General features: G+C 34.1%; 1 protein-coding gene across 3 annotated transcripts in view; it reads left to right on the plus strand.

The window, feature by feature from the left end:
- Positions 1-6,215: 6,215 nt before the first annotated feature.
- Positions 6,216-20,374, plus strand: part of LOC145788582 (helicase-like transcription factor CHR28) — a 57,680-nt gene continuing 43,521 nt past the window's right edge. The window contains exon 1 of one of the 3 annotated variants that reach the window (XM_082911899.1): positions 6,216-6,489. The gene's annotated coding sequence lies outside the window, so the exon portion shown is untranslated. The remainder of the gene's footprint in view (positions 6,490-20,374) is intronic. The other 2 variants (XM_082911901.1, XM_082911900.1) reach the window with 2 other exon arrangements.

Below are 20,374 nucleotides of genomic sequence, written 5' to 3' on the forward strand. Positions count from 1 at the left end.
ACTTCATGATGTAGGATGGAGCCCATGTGCAAGGCACATGGGGGATATTCTCTCTAACCACCTTGTCCGAGGAGGTGACCTCTCCGAGGAGGTGACTTCTCCGAGGATGAGAAAACCCCGAAGAGGAGATCAGTCCCTCGGCAAACCCTTCTTCTTAGCCACACCTAACCAATGATCCCCAATCATCCCAAAGGGTCAGGGGTAGTCCCAGAGAACGTCCTGCCGCAAAATATTGCCGAGTCTCATGGACCCCCTGGGGTCGTGCCACCTCGACCCGGGTATAGGCTAGTTTAACCGAAGAGTGAATTTGTCTCCACTCACCGTCCTCGGGATCGGGTCCTTTGTTCGAACTCCATTACGCCCATGGTTCTGGTGCGTAGATCCCGGAAAGCTCCGAGCCCGCAAGTGTTCTGGGACTCATTAACGGAGCGACTTCTAGATTGCGTCTGAATCCGTTCGAAGCCAAGTATTTCGGACCTCTAGGTTCGTGGATCCGAACCCTTTCGAGTCCGAGTGCCTCGGATCTCTAGGCTTGCCTAATACCCTTTCGAGTTCCGGGCCTGAGTAAGTCTCTAGGTTCGTGGACCCGAACCCTTTCGAGGCTTACAGCGATTCAATCTGTTTGATGGCGATAAATCTGGGCCCACCGATTCTTGGACTTGCGATAAATTCGGGCCCACTAATCTTGGGCTATTGGGCCTAAATAATTTAGTGGGCTCAAATTAGCCCCTCTTACACCTTTTATAGAGGCAGTGGTCGTACCCTAATTGTATTGCCTAATGGGTTTCTAAGCTTGAACTTAGTCCATTATTTCGCTTTGACCCAAGTGAGTAAATTTTGAACCCCACAATTATGATTTTTGAAGTTCAAAGGCATATTTTTATGTTATATTGGTGATTCATATATAGTTGGAATGGTTTCTTTGGTTTAATGACCCCAAAAGTCATTTTATGTTATACTGGTCGTACTGATCAACCAAAGGCCATCCAGCCGGACTTCTAGCACAAGCTTCTCGGCCAGGCTAACGGTGCGTGCCTTTGACTGAGCAACGCAAGTTGCGCGGTTATCACCTGCGCAGATCCAAGTGGCTCGGTCTATCTCTGAGCAACCCCAACTCCGGGCAAATCCAAAGTTATCGCGGCCCAATGCACCATTGGGCCTCCAATTTGCTCGGCCTCTAACTCGGCCCATACCTGGCTCATAATTCTCTCTCTCATAAGATATTTGAAAATTTGTGTATGCCAATTTAAATTTAATAATTCTATTTTATTTTATTTTTATTCATAATTTGTATTTTTAATTATCTCTCAAGTACAAGATGTTTATGCAATTTTTAATTTGTATTTATGATTCTTTTGATAATATATATATATATATATATATATATATGATTTATTTGTTTACTTGCTATCTATTTGTATAATAATTATTACTAACTATATATTACTATCAGCCCATCAAAACACCATAGCCTTATAAATAAATAATAAAAAATGTTAAGACATGTGAAAATAGTACGAAAACTAAGCAAGTAAAAAGGTTAACAAAATATTTGTTGATGACCGGATATTCGGACTAATTTATGTATACTTTGATTAATTTCGAGATCTATGCAAAATGCCCCTTTCAGGTGAATAGGACAAATTTCAAACAACATGGTAGAAATTATGTATACAACTTTTACAAACCACTTAGAAAATAAAACCGTAATATCAATAAGTATATATATAAAAGAAAACGTGATGGAGAATGTAGCAACCATTATGGGTTATGGCTCCGTTTGGTGTAACTGTTAAAACAGATTATAAATTATAGCTTAACAGATTATAAATTATGACTTTAATTAGAAGTTGTTAATCTATTTGGTGTACCTGTTGGATTATAGATTTAAGTTGCTGAGTAGTGTTTGTTAAATAAGTTGTGAGGTATTTTTTTCAATTAAATTTTAGTTTTTGTTATTCACTACATATCTACGTTTCTCATAAAAAATAATAATAATATTTTATAGTCAATTTGGGGTTTTTTTTCTATTTTTAAAAAAATAAAAAAAATAAAAAAATCTAAGAATATAACCGTAAATTAACATGTCCACAGTAAAAGCTGATAAACAGAAGTAAGGGGTGAGCAGTTTCTCAGAATCAGCTTTTTGATTTAAAAAAAAATTGTTAGAATAAAAAACTGTTTGAAATAAATTTAACCAAACAGTCCAAAATAGCTTTTCAAAAGTCAAAAGTTATAAGTTGGCTCAGAAAAGCCCAAACAAACACCCTCATATCCCCAACTTTCTCATTTATATTGTAAGACAAAGCGTAAGAAGACCTCAGGCAATTGCTTAAGTAGTCATGGTGAGAGTATTTAAGTGTCAAGGTAAATAAGATTTTAAATTTGAGTCTATGGAATGATATTTACCTACATCATAATCTATCATACTAACCACTATTTTGTATCCCATTTTTTTTTTTTTTTTATTTTTTTGAAATCATTGAAATGTAATTAGCTCTAACTTCAATGAAGAACATGTATTACTATCTAATTTTAATTCAATTTCAAATGGCAAAAAGCAGATGAAAGAAATTTAAAATTTCTAACTTCAATAAAAAACATGTACTATTTAATTTTAATTCAAATTTAAACTAGGAAGAAATTTAAAATTATTGAAATGTAATTACTCTAACTTTATTGAAGAGTATGTACTATAATCAAATTTTAATTCAAATTCAAATCATTGAAAGACAACATTCACGTGCACCGCTCGTGCCCATTTATTAGTTGCTCCAAAGTTGCTGAACTTAATTTGACAAATTTAATTCTATTTTTTTGTGACGTTTAAGTTTGCGCTAATAATACTAACGTCCACTACCGTATCTAAAAAAGTTTTTGGAGACGGCATTCTAAACTGTCGCTAAAAGTGATGTTTTCTCCACTTTTTTGTGTTAGGTTAAACCATCGCAAAAACCATTGATTTACCGTCATTACAAGGACGCGGCGGTTTGTAACCGCTACAAATATTTTTTGTCATGCACCTTTCTGCCACCTTCTATTTCCCGTCGCTACTTCGTCGCAAAAAATCTTTTGTGACAACATGTGAACCTTTTGCAACGTTTGAGACCATCGCAAAACATTGCAAAAGGTCCTTTTTTAGTAGTGGTGCAACATTATTGTCAATGGACTTAACTATACATATATATATTTACTTTTTATAACTGGGTGACCAGGTTAATTTAGGCGTACATCGACTAATTCCGAGACCCACGCAAAGCACCTCTCCACGTGGCTCAAGTAAATCTCTGACATAATTCGCAGGTATAGCCCCAAGGAGCGGATTGCTCATAATGAGAGTTGAACCTGAGACCTAAAAATAACATACCCCTAAATTTTAAGTTGTATCCACTAGGCCAACCCTTTGGGGTTGGACTTAACTAAATTTGACAGACAAGTAAAATGGATCATAAAAAGTTATGAAACTTGACATAAAAGATAAAATAAAATCGATGCATTTAAACTTACTAAAATGGCGTCATAAAATTGTCTTTTGCACCTTAAATGATTATTTAAAGCCCAACAGAATAGTAACCTGCGTTGTTGTGAACAAGTTGAGCTTGGTCTCACGATCTCAATGGCTTCACAAAAAGAATTTATGACTAATTTTTATGAAATACATTGAGCTTGGTCTCACGATCTCAAAGGCTTCACAAAAAGAATTTATGGCTAATGTTTACAAAATACATTGTACTCACAAATTTTCTAAGTATATCCACTTATTTATTTATTTATTTATATTTTTAAAAATGAATACAAAGGAGCTTTTATTTGCCCACTACAAAAATTATCAATTTATGTAAAAAAATTTATTCCAATATAAACTATTGAACAAAATTAATTGTTTGGATATTAGCTACCGAACGAATTCGATAATTATATATGCATAATTTATTTTTGTTTAGTAATTAATATGTGACCAATTAATTTTTGTTCGGCGGTTAATAATTGTACGAAATATAAGTGGCTATCAATGCTAAGGGAAGATGGAAATTGGTCCGTAGGCGGTGGGTGTGTTAGGATTTGTAGGGAAGAGATGAAGGGGAAGCTATTAGAGGAAATGGAGGATATTTTGGTAGCTTCACAATTTTTCTCACTGTTTTATAATTATTTTACATTTTCTCTTTTTTTTTTTTGTTACTCTCATTTATTGAAAATTTCTTTTTATTTTTTGATATATTAATGACATACCATCATCATCATAACAATAATAATAATAATTGTTCAAATTTTACACATCACCTCATATTTAATCAACAGATATAAAAAACATACAAATATAATTTATTTCACTTTTCTTTTAGGAAAAAATTAGGAATACACCCCTCTACATGTTTGTGTGATAATTTTAAGACACCAAAAATTTATTTGCTACTTGAGGTCTTTTAACATTTCAAATTTTAGAAGAATACATATTTTTTAGACATAAATGGTCAAAAATAACCTTAAAACCTTAAAAAGTCCCAAATATATATTTTTTCCCTTCTCATTTTCTTCTTACAATTCTGTCTCTCTAAAATCTCTCTCCTTTTGATATATTTTTTACTTTAATTATCTCCGCCTCAACCGCATCCATCGATGTTGTACCAACCACCATCAATTGACGTCACCTTCATCACTGTTCGCACATCACCGATCCATATTATGATTGTTATTTGTCATTATCCGATTTAGATCATGATTGCTATTCACCATTCACCACTTCAAACAATTGTTTGTGCCTTAACTATCATCGTTTATGCCTTAACTATCATCGTTTATGCATTGTCAGTCCAAATCTCCATCATTATCCGCTACCTACGCCTCTAGTGTTTGCTTTATAGCCACCATCATGAGCAATGATTCCCTCCTTGACTCCCTACTTGATAGGCCATTGGGTCCACTTTTGGATCAAAATTCGATGATCCGAGCCGTTCATATTTTAGAATTTGTCACGTATATCATACCTGTAAAAAATCAAATTGATCGAATATCAGAATAACTAAAAACCGTTTATTAAAAAAATTTAATAAATAGTTTTATTGTTTAATAAAACTTTTAGTTCACGTGATTTTTGATATCCGATCGACTTGATTTTTTACAAGTATGATATACATAACAAATTCAAAAATTTGAACGGTTCGGATCATCGAAATTAGACCCAAAAGTGGACCCAATAGGCCATCAAGTAGGGAGTCAATGAGGAAAGTCAAGGAGGGGATCCTTGCTCCACCATCACCTACCTTCTTCACCAGTTCACATTTGTGCATATATAAAATTTTCTTCTATTTTTTCCTATTTTCTCTCTTTCATTGCTTAGCTATTGCTATTTACTATACTTCTCTTTGTTCTCCGTTCTTTCTTTTTCTATTTTTTCATGTAAAAAATAGTGTGAATGGAAGAAATCAAAGGAATTTCTTGAGTATCTTATGAGATCCATTTGTTCTTTACACAATAAATGAGATTTCAAAATCATAACGCAGTGAAATTTCACTTAACTTTTTTTTTGAAAAATCACTGCCAATAAGTGAAATTTCTTACAATGAGTGATTTTTTTTTTTAAAGGTTTTTTTTTTTTTGGCAGGAAAAAGCATGGGATTGTTGTCAAAAAAATATTGTCGGAGATTTGCCAAAAAAATGTGGCTGACCTGTGGGGGTTACCACAAAATCATTACCAACAATAAAGGGTTATCGGCAACAATTGAAGTTGATAATGGCTCATAAAATATTTGGTGTCCTTGAACTATCAAAGTTTTTTCAGTTGCCTTTAAACTAAAACATATTGAACTAGGGACCTAAAAAGGGGGGAAAAAAAAAATCCCTTATAAAGAATGTATAATATTTTAAAGTCATTTGGCTCTTTGTTGAGAGTTGGCCTTTTTAATTTTTTTTGTTAGTTTAACTTATTTTAGTTTTATTATTTATTTTAAATTATATAAATTTTGTATATTATAATTTAATTTATTTTTATCTTTAGTAAATTATTCTCAAAAGTAACTCAATTTTTAAATTTTTTTATTCGTGTAGTTGAGTTAGACAATTTTTTAAAAATGTAAAAAAACAAAAACAAATTTATTTTGTTAATTTTAATCAAATAAAACATGTTAATAAAGTTTAAAACATGGGTCATTAACTATTTTGTTAAATTTTATGTAACATGTACAATTATTTCAAACATTATCATGTGTCATAAAGTTAAGGTAAAACATTAACAAAAATTGATAAAATATTTGCAGTTTTTTTGGGTCTTTTCCCAGGGGAATAAAATTTTTATATTTCTTTTGCTGAAACGCTACCGTCGAGGAGCTCTCTCTCTCTCTCTGTCTGTCTCTGTTGGCGTCGCCCCAACCTGAACTCTGGTGACGCCGTCAATAGATCATTGTTTGTTTCTCTCTTTTCTCTGTCTCCGATTTACTGACTCACTACAAACACCCACTACAATGGCGATTCCACCTCTCATCCCACTTACAGGTAGGGTTTTATTTCTCTCCCACACACAAACACACACTCAACTTCTCATAGTCTTACTCTCTTTCTCTCTGTCTATGTTTATTTATATGCATCTCTCTCTCTCTCTGTACAGCCTCATGCTGGTTCACTCAAAGTTAGGTTCTTTTTTTTTCTTTTTTTTTTTTTTTTTGGTTGTTGTTGTGTGGGTGTGTATTAAACCCTAGATTATATCTGCATTGTCTTCTCGATTGGGTTGGTGTTTGGTTTTCAACACAGAATGGCTTCTTATTGTATGCTTTCCTTATTTCTACTTACAATTGATTACTGAACCCTAAATGGCCATTCTTTCTTTGTTCTTCTCAAGTAATTGCTGTGATTTGTTATTTGTGAAACTTGCATGTATTGCTGGCGCTCATTGTCATTGATTGTGGGGTCAGTGTTAAGTCAAATTAAATTATGGATTGAGTTTTCGCCAATGCTTTTCATCTTTATAGTTTCAAAATATAGATAAATAAGTTGAATTTGTGAAAGCACATTGCTTGATGAGGATGGCAGCAAGTCAGATTATTTAAACTACTCTATGCAAGAGTGGTTAGAGGTCTAATTTTATCAATTTATAGGGTTACCCCTTTATTTTTGCTAGTGTTTTTAAAACAAAAGACGCGTTGAGGCACAGAGGTCTCCTGTGGCGTGCGCTTCTTATTGATGTCAAGTGCAAGTTGTAGATAATAAGAATCAAATATTTTTAAAATTCCAAAAATTATAAAGCATAACATCCAACAACTTAACTAAGCAACTAGAAAAAAGGATCTACATGTACATGCATTGTATTGTTACACTGGCTAGCAGGGGAATAAAAAAATAAAGAAATATCAGTGGTCAGGGAAATGTGCATGTCAATAAAAAAAAGAATAAGGAGCCTAACCTAGACAAGAAGAACCCAATAGAGAGAGGAAAGAAAGAAGAAAAAGAACCTAAATAGACAAAGAAAAGTAAGGGGAAAAAAGATGAATCCAACAGACCAGAGAACCGAAGAAGAACCCAATAGAGAGAGAGTGAGAGAGAGAGAGGATGTTGAAACCCATCAGAAGAGATAAAAACAAGAGAGAAACCCAGTAGACCAAAGGTGTGAAGAAGAGGAATAAAAATCCAAAACAAATAGAGGATGTAAAACTCAACGAAAAAAAGAGGATCCCAATAGACTAGAGGCATGAAGAAGAAGAGGAGAAGAATAATAGCTAGGAATCCAACCGAGAAAAAAGATAGAAACCTGCAGAGAAGAACCTGGAAAGACATAGATCAATCATTGAAGCCTTGAGCTTTGTGGTACCAAAGGGTTTCTTTAAACTCAAATGTAGCAATTATGGCCTTTTTGGGTGAGATTCTACAATACGTATTAGGATCATTTAATAATTAAGCATATTCTGATTTTATTTATCCCTATTTGAATGTGTAATGATTTTTACCTAACACTGTGGCACCTGAAAACATGATTTATAACTTCATATTGAACTTTATGTTGTTTTTAAGGCAAAAAATGTGGAGAATTTCATCTCTTAAGGGGATTTCACAATTTAGGATAACTAGAATTGCTACGACAAATAGATAATACAATAATTTTAGTTGCTAATTCATTCTTTAATATAGAAACATTTGATATCCATCATTCTGTTGTCATGTAGAAGGGAAACACTAACTAAAAATTCAATAACAATTAACAATTTTATAAGTAGGATGATGAAAAATTAAACTAAAATCTGGAAGTTTCAAGCCCTAAATAAGATCTAAGTATTTCAAACAAGTGGATAGTAGCAATATACAAAAATGCTTTAGACCACTAATTAGTGGTGGCTCTAATGATGTGGCAGTGAGTCCCACCCACTGCCACATGTGTTTTGTGCCTTGTTTTTTTTTTTTTTTTTTCAATTGCCACCTCACTAGTGGTGGTATTAGTGATGGTAAATTAGTGGTCTATAGCATTGCTAATACCAATGCTAGCGGGTAGTACGCATGATGCATGTCCAATTCAAATTAATAAGAATAATAGAAAATAATAATGAAATTAATATTATAATGTGTACTTAGCTTATGTGGTATGAGTCCTCCTACCTTAAACCTATGGCAATGGGTTCAAGTCTTGCCCACTTTTGTGTATCTTTTTTTTTAAAAAATAAAAAATACTGCCACGTGGCATGAGAGCAAAGGCTTCACTACATCAATTAAGTCTTTCACTTAATAATAGTATGGATACTAAGAAGAACGGACACTTCTAGACAGATAGCGTGTCGGCGTCGTGTCGGTGTCGGACACTGACACTCTTCAGACACTTTCCCGACACGTGTCTCACACTCATCCAAACGTGTCTTATTTTTCTAAAAATAATTTAGACTCGGACACTCTTTGGACACTTAGAGGACACGCGTGTCCATTGCTTAAACACACGTGTCCATTAATTAGATACGTGAAACTAATTATAATTTTGAACAAAAAAACTTGAAATATGATGATAAAAGAAAATTAATGTTGATTTGTAGAAATTAGTGTTATATTGCATTTATTTGTTAGCTTAGAATGATATATTCATAAATATGACATATAATAAATATATAAAATTATACACTCTGTGCGTGTCCCCCACGTGTCGTGTCCTGCATATATATATATATATAGATGATGTAAAGTGCCACCTAGATTGAGTCTATGTGTGCTATATGTCAACATGGGCCGTATCAATTAAAATAAAAGCCGTATTGGCTGTTTTTAGTTCAAATAACGGCTGTATTGGATGATACAACATCATATCAATGTTGTATTGGCGAATATAATTGTGATTTTTTTTCTTACGCCGATACAAGCATGTGTATTTGAATTAGATGCTCAAAATATCCTTATGTAACAACTACACTGTTACAGCTACACTGTTACATATTGGTGACATTTTGAACCATGCCTGAGAATAGTAACTTAGGTTATGAAGTATGGGTATTTTGAAAAACACGTCATACTTGTACTGGGTACTTACTAGCATATGATATTTTGTACGGTACTTCTGTATACGTACCGGGTATTCAAAACAAGTACTCAAATTTTTTATTTTTAATTTTTGGCGTACCCAGACGAAACTAGTATATACCCAAGACGTACCATGCCTCAATTGAAACAATATTTTCTTCTATTACAAAGATAAAATTTATTTTACTAGATTTCTTTTTTATTTTTCGTGCTACGCTTAGCATAATTTTAAAATTAAGCTATGGTTTATACGTTATGTAATATATTGACATTTAATTTTGATTTATACCTTCAGTTTTGGCATTAAATGTTAATTGTAGGTTGGATCTTGACAAATTTAATCAATTTTTGCATTATTCAAAATTGAAAATAAATATATTTTTTTTAACAAAAGTACCAAGCCGTACCCGTACCATATTTTTTTGGATTTTATCATATCAATATGCCTGTGTCGTACCAGTATTTGTACTTGTACCCATACCCGTGCTTCATAGAACTTAGGTATGTTCACAAAGAATAGGACAAAGAGGAACAACGCTTCACACTTGCAAGTGTTAGGTAAATTCATGGAAACACAATGTTAAATTTCCATAACTCAAAACTATTGAATCAATGAGATTATACATATATTTATAGGCTGTTAGACCCTCCTCCTTTTATAAGGACTAGGACTCCAATTTAGAAACTAAAAATATTTGATAACCACAAATCTTGTCGATCAACTAGGACACCTAATAAAAATCAATTAACGTTACTTGAACTATAAAAAGACCCATGAGCAAATCCTACATCGAATGTCCAGGAATTTTATGAAATTTCCAAAATATCCCGAACTCCTAAATCCTAATACAATAACATAAATTTATCCAACAACGTACTTAAAAATAAACGCAATTAAAGATTCAAAACTATTCTAGAACTCTACTTAAAGGTGGTCCATTTGAAATTGTAGAATTTCCTTTTGTCTTCTTTCCATGCTCATCATCACCCTACCTCTTGATCTAGGTAAAGAGATAGGAGGTATGACCTAGACTCTTAAGCTCTTGCGGGATAATAACAAGAATGTACCTTCTTGTGTTCTTGGGTGCTAGACCAAATCACAAAATTAGAGTAGTTTAGTCTAGGTTTTTGTAAGGAATTTTGTAGGATGACCAAATGTGCTTCTTTTGTTGGCTGACACAGGACATCTATGATGACATATAGAGTACCCATCGTTGTTGTGTGCTTATGACATGTGGTGGGTGCACAAATAGTTACAATACGTTACAATCAAAGGCCAATCTTTCGAAACCAACTGAAATATATAGAACCAAGAACCAACTAGCACAACAAAGGTAGATTAATACTCGAAAGGTAGAAGGTTAAAAAATTGGTGTTTTTCTTGGTTGCAATGATCCTGATGTCAATATCTGTATAGTTGGTGCTAAGAAGGCAAGTCATTCATAAGAGTGTGTTAGTAAAATTGTAATATTTGATTAGAGAAAAGAAAGGAGGCAAAAGCCACGAGCTAAAGTAGTTTGTAGTGGATATCACGGAAGGGAAAGAAAAACAGGGAAGGTGTGGAAGTTGAGATGGTATGGGGAAGGGGTCCATAATGGATGGCAAGTGTCAACGAGGAGGAATCAAATGAGAAGGAGAAGAAAAGATGAAAGATGCAACATTGTGCAACTATTCTACCTGATGTTCAAATAAAAGTACTGTATATTTATAATAAAAACTTAAAGATGAGTAAGTAAAAATATTTAAGGATAAAATGTTTAGTGAAGCAATGTGGGGTTTGGAAGGTGATACTAATAACATGTAGAATATAATGGTGGAATGCATAAGAATAATATTGAAAGAAATCCTTAGAGTCACATGGAAAAAACCTTATATATAAAAATACTTGGTGGTAGAGTAGTGGATACAAGCCGTTGTAAAAAAGAAAAGAAAAGAAGAAGAATGTATTAAAAAGTGACAAAACGATAAAAATGAGTGAAATTTTAAGAGATATAAGTTGGTTAATAAGGAGGTTAAAAAAGGACAATTAGAGATGCTAAACTAAAAGCGTTCAATGTATACCAGATTAGATAGTAAAATGGAAAAAAATAGTATTTACAACTTACTAACTTATAAGAAAGACAAAGAAGAGATTTTAATAAGATTAAGTGTATAAAAAGTGAAAATTTGAGGGTGTTAGTGAAGCTGTGAGGGATGAGGAGACTAACGAAAGGTGGAAAAGTTATTTTGAGAAATTGTTAATTGAAAACATTTAGAAAGTTAAGAGGAGAGAAATATAATAGCGTTGATGGAACCAGAGAATATAAGTTTTATCATCAACTAAGGGAGTTTGAGGTGGAATTTGTATTGAAGAAAATGAAATCAGGTAAATGCTTGATGAGTGGAGAAAAAGTATTTTAGTACCTATATATAAAAAATAAAGGAGATATCCATAATTGTAACAACTATAGAGACATTAAGTTGAAGAGTCATACAATGAAATTGTGGGAGATGGTGATTGAGCATCACTCAAGGATTATTTTATTATTATTATTATTTTTTTTGATGATCGGGTGTTCAAGCCAGCTTACACGCACCTCGACTAATCCCGGGACCTACTCAAAATGCCCCCTCCATGTGGATCAGGCAAATCTCGGGTAGAGCCCGCGGGCGTAGCCTCAAGGAGTTGATAGCACTTAATGGGAGTTGAACCTAAGACTTGGAGGGAGCACACCCCCATACCCCAAACTGCACCCACTAGGCTAATCCCTTGGGTTAGCATCACTCAAGGATTATAACAACAATTTCAAAGGATTAATTTGGATTAATGCTCAGTAGATCAACTTTGGAAGCGATATATTTACTAAGAAGATTAATATAATAGTATAGAGAGAAGAGGATGGATCTACATATAGTTTTATAGACCTAGAAAACGCTTATGACAGGGTGTCTAGAGATATAGTATGGTGGGTGTTGGAGAAATGTGACCAAAAGGTATACTAATGCGAGAAACTAAGAAGCACGGACATACATGAAACACATTACAAGTTTGAATAAAAATAAATTGGAATTTAATGACAAAACGAAAACAATATAAATTTAAATCTATTTTCTTCCTTTAGATTTTAAGAATTATTATCTTTAACTTAAATATTTATATATATGACATATAATAGTTATTTATCCTCACATATGACATAAAAATAAATAAATAAAATTATATATTTTGTACGTGTCCTACATTTTTTGAAACGTTACGTGTCGACGTGTCCATGTTGTGTCATGTGTCTGTGTCTGTGTCCGTGCTTCTTGCCGAGAAAAGACATAAATGATGGGGTTGAGTCTTGTGACTATAATTATTGAATTACTAATTACTGTAGGATTGCATTGAGGGTCTACTGTGTCCCTATTTGCCTTAGTCATGAATGAATTGAATTAACTAAACACATTCAACAAGATTTCCAATTGTGTATTTTGTTTGCAGATGATATTGTTTTACTAGCTGAAACCAATGAAAAAATTAACACTAAATTATAAATTTGGAGAGAAACAAGAAATTAAAAGGGTTTAAAATTAGTAGAATATAAAATGTAACTTTATTAATAATTAAAGTTAAAATAATGGAGAAGTGAAGATTGAAAACCAGGAGATAAGAGCATCTCCAATCTTCACCTTTTCTTTCATCAAATTTAAATTTGATGAAAAGTGTTCAAAAATCATCTCTAATCCTTTCATCAAATGTTCATCAAATCAAGGGAGAGTCATTTTTTCCATCAAATTGATAACTCATCAAATCCTTCATCAAATTTGAATTTGATAAAAATTTAAAAAGATGAAGCATCTGAGATGATATGTTTTTTTCATCAAATTTGATGAAAAGTGAAATTTGGGATGAGAATGTAATTTTTCAAAAATTTTGATGAAATGATTGGAGTAGTTCATATCAAATCAAGCTTTTTACTCAAATTTGGAATCAAATTAGATGAAAAATTTGGTGAATGATTGGAGATGGTCTAACAAATAGTAAACATTTTCATTACTTAGGTTCGATTATTAATAAGATGTTGGTATGTTGAGCTAGCAACCCACAATCTTTCTACCAAATTACTCTGTTAGACTTTCAGTTTTTTCTTTAGGCTAGTTACTTACACCAAGTAGAAGGGGCCATTGGGCCCCAATATAGTTAAGACCATGTTTGGTAGGGGGCTTAAATTGTGGTCTAGTGGCTTGTCAATTCATTGCAATTAGTTCAATGTACGGTCAGTGCTATTCAGGGTGTTACATTTCGATTTGTGCAAAAAGAGTGATGAAATTTCTAGGATGGGTTTTGATGGGGCAATTGACGGGGTTGGAGGTTCTTGGAGGGCAAGGTAGTGATAGATTGGATTGTTATTTAATGCTGGAATGGCAATGTTGATTGTAATTGAGAAGGGGTTCTAGAGATGGAGTTGAAAGAGGCTTGTGGGGTTCAATCGACTAGTAAGCACATGGATAAGCATGATGATGAAGTGTAATGGATGGTTCTATTGATGCTCAGTGTGATGCAACTAGCAATAGGAGTACTTCTATGATCTTGAGTTTGCCATGTGGGGAAGCATTGGGAAGTACGATAGTCTGGTTTTTTAGCTACGTTCAGGTTGGAGGGTGGTTGAGGTAGCTTAGGAGGATTGAAAATTGGGTATAAGGGTTGTCCTCCCTCAGCATGTCCTTTGATACAATTTCATTTTGCTTATAAAAAAAAACTTACCAAGAAAGAAATACACATAAAACAAATATAAGCGTAACGTAGACTTCTTGAGCTTCAACCGTTCAATAAGATGGGATTAGAGTTTTTTGGAGAGAAAAACAGCTTCCATATAGGCATGGTATGGCTGGGGAAAACTCCAGGTGTACGACGAATACACTTCCCTTCTCTTTGTAGGAACTACAAATGATCTTATATATACATTTTTTTATACTTGCATGTATGAATACAAATATATATGTAACTGTTACTTAAATGAAAAAATGTATATGTTGCTGTTTTACTTATTGAAAAAGTGTATGTTATATCATGTTCTCATGTGTAATTCTGTCAAGCATTTTATTATTTGTATCAATATTGATGTAGGATATCAAGTGCTTGGCATGTGACTAGTTAGTGGTGGGGAATTGTTAGCCTATATTTAGAGAAGTCATAACCATCTTGTAACCAACTTTGATATATGAACATTTATTGTTAGAGATATTCTCTCTCTAGAACGTTAGGGTTTCTTTCTCTCTAATTTCTCTCTCTTGTTCTTGATTGGACCCATCATGTTGATGTTTCCTCCCTTCTACCGATGGTAGTGATGGTTCTGATCTAAGAAGTACGAACACGGACACGGACACGAGACACTCAGATACGCAAAATTTTAAAAAATGGAGGACATGACATGTTGGGAGCATGCTCAATATATATAATTAATTTTTTTTATTATATATCATAAAATTATAAAAAAATAGGGCAAATTACATAAAACCCCCCAAAGTTTCATGTGCTTTACAAATTAAACCCTAGAGTTTCAATTTTAACAATTTAAACCCTATATTTTAAAATGAGTTTCAATGTAAACCATCCGTCCAACTCTGTTTCCAAAGTTAACAAAACTTTTTTTTTGCAAGACACGGGGCAATCTTTTATTTACTCTTTTAACTTGATGTAAATATTAATATAGAACATGAACACACCAAATCATCACCATCATTCATCAACCATTCAACAAATCACCACCATCAATTCTTAACACTATAATTGACTTCACACAATCAATCCTACCACCCGTCTTCTTTGCCCCATTCACCCACACCACTATTGCTTTCTCCGTCTCTGCCACAATCACACCACTGCCGATGCCAACACCGACATCGACACCAACTCCTCTTCCATCTCTGCTAGGCATTTCTATTCTCTTCTTGAGTAATCATATATGACTTCACATTTATATCTATACATGTATGTACATGTGTATGTTGAAGTGAAGAATGATTTTGTCTTCTGGGTATTCAACTATTTGATTATGATATATATATATATATATATATATTCAGACACATATACATAAATATACACATTAATTGTGTTTCTAGGTTTCTGTTTACATGATTCATGATTATTGGGTTTCGAAATTCGAACAGAAGCATCGAATAGGGTTTTGGTTTCAGGCAATGGATAGTTTTGTATGTTTTGTTCCTAGTCCCCAATTGATTTTTTGTACAAATTTTGTTTGGGTTTTTCTGATTTGAAACTTTGATTTGGTGGGTCTTTGAGATTTGAAGCAAAAATTCAACAAGATTTCAAGTATATACTTGTTTACCAACAAGTATGTTTAAAACCATATATTTATATATATGTTTTACTACAATCTTTGCCTTCTCCATCGATGGTTCTTCTTCTGCAATTACTTGACTCACTAAAACCTTTTCAATTGCAGCTCTTGTTTTTGGGTGTCTATTTTTTAATGTTTTATTTTATTGCTAGTTTCTGGCTGTGTGTATTTTTGGTTTAGTTGTTGAATCAAATGCGAGAAGCTTGGGTTTCTATTTGGAAAGGAAATGGTAATGGTTGCAGCAGCCTGCATAGTAATGGCGCCGGTGGTGGTGAAAAATGGGGAAGACAACTAGGTGAATTGACTAAATTATCCCTTAGTTGTTGTGTGGAAAGACAATATTATCCCTTTCTATTTCTTTTTTTTTGGGGCTAAATCAAAACAACACCATTTTCTTGCCCAAATATTGCTCTATTAAGGAGACCAAACAGAAATGGACAGAGGGTTTACATTGTACATGGATTTAAAGTCTGGGGTTTAAGTTGTTAAAACTTAAACTTTGAGGTTTAATTTGCAAAACAGGTGAAACTCTGGGGTTTTTTTCATGTAATTTGCCCAAAAAAATATTAAAGGTAATAAAAAATACAAAATTACACTTATAAAATTATACCAAACCAAACGAAGCCTTAAGTCCCATCAAATGGGGTCGGCTATATGAATTCTTCTTTTCCACGCGGCTCTATCAAAAGCCATTTCGTTAGTCAAATTAAGTAAATCCATATCTCTATTTACAACGCTAGCCAACATTAATCTAGGCCTACCCGGTCCCCTAACATTTCCATTTACCGTCACTGCATCGCATCTCTTCACTACTGCCTCTGTTGGTCTCCGTTGAATATGACCAAACCATCTCAATCGATTCCTCTCTCAACTTATCTTCTATCGGTGCTACTCCTACTCATTTCCGAATATACTCATTTCTAATTCTGTTTTGTCTAGTCTTGCCACACATCTACCTTAGCATCCTCATCTCAGCAACATTCATCTTATCTACATATTGTTTCTTGGTTGCTCAATACTTCGTCCCATACAATATCGCTGGTCTAATAGCTATTCTATAAAACTTACATTTTAGTCTAGTGGGTATTCATTTATCACACAGTATCCCATATACACTTTTCCACTTAAGCCATCCTGCCTTAATCCTATGGACCATATCCGTGTCAATCTTCCTCGCCGTTGTGATAATCGACCATAAATAACGAAAATGTTCACTCTTAGGCAATTCTTGGTTCTTAATCTTCATTTCTCCTTTGCTTTCATTATTTCTGTTACTAAATTTACACTTCATGTACTCTGTCTTAGTTTTGCTTATCCGGAATCCTTTAGATTCAAGTGTTTTTCTCCAAATCTCTAACTTTGTGTTAACTACTTCTTTAGTCTCATCCACTAACACAATATTATCTGCAAAAAGCATATACCATGGCACGTCATCTTGAATATTTCTCGTCAACTCATCTATAACTAAAACAAAAAGATAAGGACTTAGGGTAGATCCTTGGTGTAACCCTACAGTGATAGGAAATTCATTAGTCTCTCCAGCAGGTGATCTAATAGTGGTCACCACCCCTTCATGCATGTTCCGAATCACATCAATGTAACCTTTTGTCACTTCTTTCTTCTCTAACACCCACCATATTATATCCCGAGGCACTCTATCATAAGCTTTCTCAAGGTTGATAAACACCATATGAATGTTTCTTTTCTTTTCTCTATATTTTTCTATTACTCTCTTCAAAAGATAGATCGCTTCCATTGTTGACCTGTCAAGCATAAACCCAAATTGATTCTCTGACACCTCTGTTATATCTCACAATCGCGTTCCATTACCCTCTCCCACACTTTCATTATATGACACATTAGCTTGATTCCTCTATAGTCGTTGCAATTCTGGACATCTCTTTTATTCTTATAGATTAGCACTAAAATACTCTTTCTCCACTCATCTGGCATGTTCCTAGTCAACAAAATTTTGCTAAACAACCTAGTCAACCAAGCAACCTCTTTTTTATCCAAACACTTCCAAGCTTCAATAGGGATATCATCGGGTCCTAAAGCCTTATTTGATTTAATTTTCTTCAGTGCAATCTCCACTTCAAATTCTCTAATCTTGCGATAAAAAAAACACACATTTCATAGTTAAAACATCATATATCATTCACAAATAACATAAAAATTGCATTCTATATTTCAAAATAAAAAATTGGTTCCTATAATAAAATTAATAAATACATCATTAAAATTAACAATTTCAACAATGTGATTTTTTCTTCAAATAAAAATAATTTGTTTTATCACATAAAACTAATTTGACAAAAAAACAGAAGAAAAAAAATAATCGGAGAGAGAGCCAAGCCAAAAATAAAAAAGAACAAAAAAAAAACCAAAGAGAAAAAAAAAAGGGCGTTGCATTTAGCAAAAAAAGAAAAAAGAAAATATAAATAATCAAAGAGATAGAAAGATGTTACATTTAGAGAGAGCGACAGAGAGAAAACAAAGAGTCAAAGAACGAAAACATAGAGACAGAAAAAAAAAAGAGAGAGAATGATAGAGAAAGTGAAGAACCAAAAAAAAGAGTCGAAGAGAGAGAGAGAGAGAGAGAGAGACAGAGAGAGAGAGAGAGAGAGAGAGAAACAAAGAGACAGAGAGAGAGTGATCGAAGAAGAAGATCGAACAAGAAAGAGAAGAAAATCGAAGGAGGAGAAGAGAAGAAAACAACAAAATTAAAAAAGAAGACATACCTTTGATTTGTTGCAGCGAACGGCGAGTGGCCTTAGCCCTTTCGCTCATCTCCTCTTCTCTTCGATCTTTGGTTTTTACAGTTTGAGCCCCAGTTACAAGTTTTAGAAATTATGTTTTGTACCCCGCAATGTTTGAAACGTGTCCCAAATGTGTCCGACTACAAAAAATTCAAAACAATATGGGACACTTTCGTGAGAGTGTTAAGACACATGTCGGAAATTGATACGCAGCCCTCGGGGAGGTATCCGTGCTTTATAGGTTCCATTGATATCGAGGGTGGTACTCATCGCTCCTTTGATAATCTCTTTTTGGCTACGCAAAGGCGTCAAGCGAATGTGGGTAGGTTTGAGCACGAATGGGAGAGCAATATCGAGATAAAGTTTCCTGACTTTTCATGGAAGCCTTAATCCCAACGAGTTCATTGATTGGCTCAATACTATCGAGTAGATCTTTGATTATGGAGAGCTTTCCAATGAAAAAAAGGTCAAGCTTGTTGCTATTCGACTAAAGGGAAGAGCTTTCACTTGGTGGGTACAACTACCTTCAAAGTGTCTACCAAGCCCTTCATGTTCTCAAGCAAGTTGGAGGTGTGGGCTAGTACACGGAATCTTTCTATCAACTCATTGCTCGGGTTGATTTAAATGAGAGGGAAGAGCAACGGGTGGCTCGTTATTGTGATTGGCTTGAAGCCTTTAATCCAAGATGTTCTTGCCTTGAATATATTGTGTAATGTTTCCGAAGCCTATAATCGAGCTTTAGCCGTGGAAAAGCAACAAAGTTGTTGTGCTTCCCAAATGGGACAATACTCCCAAGGAGGATTTTGAGGTAATTTTAGGCTAGGTCCTTCCCCTTCTAGCTTTGCCAAAGTTATTCCTCCTTCTAAGTTCATGGATAAGGTGCTTCTTCCTCTCAAGCTTCTCATCCTAATGGTGCTTCCGGAAACTAAAATCCACCTCAAGGTGGAACCTTCAAGTGTTTCAAGTGTGGTGAACCGGGCCATAGATCTTCCGATTGCCGCAAGAACATGGGCATTAATCGAAACAAGACATTTCTCATTGAAGAAGTTGAGGACCATGGTGGCTATGAGGACGCTCCATTTTAGGACACTTCAGACAATGTTGAAATTGGTGGAGATAGTGATGAAAAAGAGGGTCTTGCTCTTATGATAAAGAAGACACTTCTATCACCAAAGCTAGGGAGCCAAGAAGATTAGTTGCACACCAATATCTTCTATACCGCTTGCAACATTGGTGGATGTGTTTGTAACATGATCATTGATAGTGGAGGTTGTGAGAACCCAGTTTCTCAATAAGTGGTGGCTAAACTCAACCTTTTGGTGGAGGACCATCCCCATCATTATTCTCCATCTTGGTTCGAGAAAGGCAATGAGATTAAGGTAACCAAACGGTGCTTGATTTCTTTTTCTATCCGAAAGAAGTATTGTGTTTGATAGACATGCTAAATCCCTTGATCACTTTTAGAGAACTTTGTGGAAGAAAATTGGCACTGACTTGAACTTTAGCACTGCCTTTCATCCTCAAATTGATGGCCAAACGGAGGTGGTGAATCAGAGTCTTGGCAACTTGTTGAGGTGTCTTGTGGGAGATCATCCTAAGAGTTAGGTTGGTATTCTTCCCTTAGCCAAGTTTGCTTACAGCTCGTCAATCAATTGCACCATAAATACTTCTCCTGTTGAAGTGGTTTATGGGATGAAACCTTCAAGTGTTATGGACTTTGTTCCTTTTCCTATCTCAAGGAAGGGAAGCATCAAAGCGGAGGAAATGGCTACATTCATGAAGAATGTTCATGCTCAAGTTAGGTCTTAA

This window comes from Camellia sinensis, unplaced genomic scaffold (genome assembly GCF_055761805.1).
Source record: "Camellia sinensis isolate YWXY unplaced genomic scaffold, ASM5576180v1 Unanchor14, whole genome shotgun sequence".
In the NCBI taxonomy this organism is placed as follows: domain Eukaryota; kingdom Viridiplantae; phylum Streptophyta; class Magnoliopsida; order Ericales; family Theaceae; genus Camellia; species Camellia sinensis.